The sequence below is a fragment of the Pan troglodytes genome, chromosome X (genome assembly GCF_028858775.2).
Source record: "Pan troglodytes isolate AG18354 chromosome X, NHGRI_mPanTro3-v2.0_pri, whole genome shotgun sequence".
In the NCBI taxonomy this organism is placed as follows: domain Eukaryota; kingdom Metazoa; phylum Chordata; class Mammalia; order Primates; family Hominidae; genus Pan; species Pan troglodytes.
Genome location: NC_072421.2, coordinates 44924247 through 44929658, shown reverse-complemented (window position 1 = coordinate 44929658; position 5412 = coordinate 44924247). Strand labels below are relative to the sequence as shown.

The 5412-nt window shown below is 41.4% G+C and overlaps 1 pseudogene; it reads left to right on the top strand.

Moving 5' to 3' along the window:
• Nucleotides 1-3770: 3770 nt before the first annotated feature.
• On the top strand, nt 3771-5201 carry LOC743530 (farnesyl pyrophosphate synthase-like; annotated as a pseudogene).
• Nucleotides 5202-5412: the final 211 nt, after the last annotated feature.

Sequence of the window (5412 nt, the reverse complement as noted above, 5' to 3'; positions counted from 1 at the left end):
CCAAAGCAGTTCAGATGAATGGAAGGAATTATAGGACAGTGGGTTACAGACCAGGATTAAAGTCAATCTTTACCATTAAACATTTGGGCACGTTATTTAACCTCTTTGGGCTTCAGTTGTATCATCTGTAAAATGTGGGCAGTGGAATAAATAATCACCAAGAAAAAGTATATAGTGCTTTATAACTAAAAAATGTCTTTCACATGTATTATTTTAACCAGTATAACCAGTTTGTTAGCTTACTCTAAAAGTAACCCCTTTCTCCATTTGTTTCTTGCTATACAAATACCCAATTACCTGTTTGCTTGAGAATTCCAAAGGCTAATCTTGAAACAATCCAGGCATGAAGTGGAACTGGCAGTTGCAATTTTCCCCCTTCCAAGAAGGAATTGGTGCACAGTTAATCCATAACCTGACCTCCAATGAGATGATGCTAACCAGGCCTCTGGATGGTCAATTACTCAAGCTAGCCGTCAGAAAACGACAAGCAGACCTGCAGCCTATGCATACCTTTTGCTTAAAACCCCTTGAGCCAGCCTGAGAATTTGAGCTGGCTTTTTGACACTTGAATGTGGCCATCTCCCAATCTGCTAGTGCTTGAATAAACCTGCTTTCCTTCCATGAAACCTTGCTTCTTGTGTGTCTGGCTTTTCAAGCAGCAAGCAGCTGAACCTGAGTCTGGTTACATTATCTCTGATTCCTGTGAGGTAGCCAGAGCAGGTAGGTAGATGTGAGACAACAAAAAACATTTTCTTAGTTGTTGCTGCTTGTAACTCCTCATAAGACCCTCTAAGGATGGATCCCACACAAGGAGAATACTTTGTTTTCTATGCAAGTAATGGGGGACAAATTTGGACTTGTAGGAGGGTTAAATGGCTTTATGTAAGAATCAGTAGAGATACTAAGGCCTGGGCAAGATCTGGCAGCAGAAAACAGGAGAAGCAAAAGATGGGAGGTGGCAGAGCCCTGCTAGGAGAGGTCAGGAAGAGGCATTCTTGTGGCAAAATGAGCAAGCGGGGCCTGAAAGAGAGAAATAGTAAGAGAAATGGAGCTTGCTCTGTGGGGCATGATGTAAGCACTTTCTACACCTATCTCAGAAAATCCAGGTGGTTTCTGATGCTTTGGCCCAAATGAATGATCTCAGGAGCACAGAAATAGGTGTGGACTCCTGTGTGGAGGCTGCCAGAGGGGAGGGGACAGCCAACGTCTTGGACACATGATGGAGAAAGAAGAGCGAATGCTGCGTTGGAGTAGGGCTCTGGCCCTGAAAGAGAGGCTACTGTGGGTGGCCCCACCTGTTCCTTGACTAACTTCTTAAGGATATGGTTGGTATTGCCTATTTCCCCCCAGGTATCACATAAAGGATCTTATTTGTTATTTTAATTTTTCATCACTTTGTTATAATTAGACACTCTATTTCCTTGAGCTTAGTGATGATTAAGCAGGAAAGCCTTCCTTGGCTTGGTAAAATGGTCGTCATGTTAAAACTCCTTAGGGTTGGAATGGAAGCAATCTAGAGCCTTTGCTCAGTACTTTGACTTAGCAATTCAGTTTTTGATTTTGTACACCTAGGTAAATGAAAAGCACCTTTAATTCACTTTTGGATAATTAGCACAAAGAGAAAATGACTTTGCATGTCACAATGTGGCATGGTTCAAACTGAGCAAATGAGAACAAAAGTCAACACTTCCATAGTTGTACAAACTTGCAACAAATAATTTTCATTTAATTTAAAGTGATAAATCTGGGTAATTATGTGATGATTATTCATAAAACGATTAATCAAACTCATATACATTTTGTAGCATCTCATGCATTACTGCAATTTGAGTATTTTAGGAAAATATATTGTTTGAATTTTAAAATATCACTCCATTGTATCTCAGCAAAAATGGAAAAATGTATCTTGGCTAGTTCTATTTAGTCAATTATTATAATGGAAGGCATTAGATAGTATCCAAGAAAAACAATTATAAATCATATAACGTATACCTGCTTCCAATGTGTACTCCCTTATAAACATCCAATGTAATTAAAATACAAATTGGATCTAGAATGGGCATGAAAATCCCTTTAAAAGTACAAGTTTGTCAGGAAGAGATAAAGAACAACAAAAGAATCCTTTCTCCAGTTTCTTTATTTTGTTAAATTCATACATAAGCAGCTTCTTGAGGGTATCTCATGCTTTTACTAGCCATTATTCAGACAAATTTACTCAGACATTTTCCATCTGAGACAGTAAGGTGTAAATAAAACCAAAATGAAGATGGCAAAGTTTGGAGGTGATTTAAAAAGCTGGATGTGTTCTTTGTTTCTTTGTTTCTGTTTTTTTTTTTTTTTTTTTTTCTTGAGATGTAGTTTAGTTTCACTCTTGTCTCCCAGGCTGGAGTGCAATGGCGCAATCTCGGCTCACTGCAACCTCTGCCTCCTGGGTTCAAGCGATTCTCCTCCCTCAGCCTCCTGAGTAGCTGGGATTACAGGCACCCACCACCACACCCGGCTAATTTTTGTATTTTTTTTAGTAGAGACAGGGTTTTGCAATGTTGGCCGCGCTGGTCTTTAACTCCTGACCTCAAGTGCTGGGATTACAGGCGTGAGCCACTGCGCCCGGCCAAAGTTGAATGTGTTCCAGAGTATGATGTCTCATTCTAGCATGTTTGGAGGAATCCACAGATTGGCTTTTAGACACTAAGCTTCACTATGCTCAGTTTCATTAAATGAAATGAATTATCATGTGGACTGGGGGGGCACCTTTGAAAAGAAGATTCCTTTCTCAGTAGCTTAGAAGCATTCATTTGCATGCCTTGGATTACCTATATTCTCTTTCAGCACAGCAATTTCCAGCTCACTTTAGCAAGTCATTTCATCCTCAGGAAAAAGTGGATTTCCAGATATATTGGGCACTTTTGATCCCTGTTGGCTCAGAGGCCTTCTTTGAAGATCACAGTCAGTGAAAACATTTTTCTGAGGATGACAACAATCCAGAGAATAGCAGGTAACTCTTAGAACTGGTGTAATAAGCAGTTCATACTTCCAGATCATTTCTAGATGGGTCGGCAGTCAAGATTAAATGAGCATTTTGAGAACTGATAAAAATGAAAACTTAATTAATGTCATTATCTTGTCGATGAACATTTAGGTTGCTTGCAGTTTTTTGAATTACAAATAATGTTGCAGTGATACTCGTATATATGTTTCCCTGAGCCTACATATAAGATTTTCTCTAGAATATATTCTCATAAGTAGAATTGCTGGGTCAAAGGGTATACACATCTTCAATTTTACTAGATATTATCACGTTGCTCTCTAAGTGCCTATATAATTTAACACTTCTATCAGCAGGACATGACAGTTTCTGTTACCCTACATCCTTGCCAAAACGTGGTATTATCTGAATTTTTAGCTTTTGTCCACCCAATGGGGGAAAATGATATTTTATTACTGTTTTAATTTGCATTTCTCTGATGAATAGTCATATTGGACATCTTTTTGTTGTTGGCTTTTCAAGCTTCCTTTTTATGAGTTACCAATTCATATTCTGCTGGCTTCTTTTTCCCTCATTGATTTGTAGGAGCTTCTTAAAAATACTCTTTTTAAGTTTTATGTGTTGTAAATAGCATCTCCTAGTCCACAGATTTATTTTTCACTTTATTTTTTGGTGCATTTTATAGTCCAGAAGTATGTAACTTTAGTATAGTTGAATTTCTTGACCTTTTCCTTTAGAGTTTGTGCCTTTTATATTTTAAGAAATCCTGACCAAGCAGGAACCCACATCCAGGAACAGAGCCCTTTGCTCCTCCCTCAGAATGAATGGAGACCAGAAATCAGATGTTTATGCCCAAGAAAAGCAGGATTTCGTTCAGCACTTCCCCCAGATCATTAGGGTGCTGAGTGAGGATGAGATGGGGCACTCAGAGACAGGAGATGCTGTTGACCGGCTCAAGGAGGTCCTGGAGTACAATGCCATTGGAGGCAAGTATCACCAGGATTTGATGGTGCTAGTAGCATTCTGGGAGCTGGTGGAGCCGAGGAAACAGGATGCTGATAGTCTCCAGCAGGCCCTGACCGTGGGCTGGTGTGTGGAACTGCTGCAAGCTTTCTTCCTGGTGGCAGATGACATCATGGATTCATCTGTCTCCCGCCGGGGACAGATCTGATGGTATCAGAAGCCGCGCATGGGTTTGGATGCCATCAATGATGCTATGCTTCTGGAAGTATGTATCTACCACCTGCTGAAGCTCTATTGCCCAGAGCAGCCCTATTTTTTCTTTTTTTTTCTTTCTTTTCTTTTTTTTTTTTTTTGAGACAGAGTTTCGCTCTTGTTGCCCAGGCTGGAGTGCAATGGTGCAATCTTGGCTCACCACAACCTCTGCCTCCCAGGTTCAAGTGATTCTCCTGCCTCAGCCTCCCGAGTAGCTGGGATTACAGGCATATGCCACCACACCCGGCTAATTTTGTATTTTTAGTAGAGGCGGGGTTTCTCCATGTTGGTCAGGCTGGTCTTGAACTCCCAACCTCAGGTGATCCACCCACCTCAGCCTTCCAAAGTGCTGGGATTACAGGTGTGAGCCACCGCACCCAGCCTGGAGCAGCCCTATTACCTGGACCTAATCGAGCTCTTCCTGCAGAGTTCCTATCAGACTGAGGTTGGGCAGACCCTGGACCTCATCACAGCCCCCCAGGGCAATGTGGATCTTGGCAGATTCACTGAAAAGAGATACAAATCTATCGTCAAGTACAAGGCAGCTTTCTACTCCTACCTTCCTGTAGCTGCAGCCATGTACATGGCAGGAATTGATGGCGACAAGGAGCACGCTAATGGCAAGAAGATCCTGCTGGAGATGGGAGAGTTCTTTCAGATTCAGGATGATTACCTTGACCTCTTTGGGGACCCCAGTGTGACCAGCAAAGTTGGCACTGACATCCAGGACAACAAATGCGGTTGGCTGGTGGTTCAGTGTCTGCAACAGGCCACTCCAGAATAGTACCAGATCCTGAAGGAGAACTACCGGCAGAAGGAGGCCAAGAAGGTGGCCCAGGTTAAGGCAATATCTGAGGAGCTGAATCTGCTGGCCGTGTTCTTGCAATATGAGGAAGACAGTTACAGCCACATTATGGGTCTCATTGAACAGTACGCAGCACCCCTGACCCCAGCCATCTTTCTGGGGCTGGTGCGCAAAATCTATAAGCAGAAAAAGTAACCTAGAGACTGCAAGGGCGGGGAGAGGAGGCTCTCAATAAATTATTGTGTAACCTTAAAAAAAAAAAAAGAAAAGAAATCTTTCCCTGCACCACAGTCATAAATACATTTTTCTAAATTTGGTTCAAAAATTTGTAAAAGTTTGTTTTTTAAATTGGAATTTATTTTTATTGATTGTGTCAGTTCTCTATTGCTGCATAAGAAATTAACAC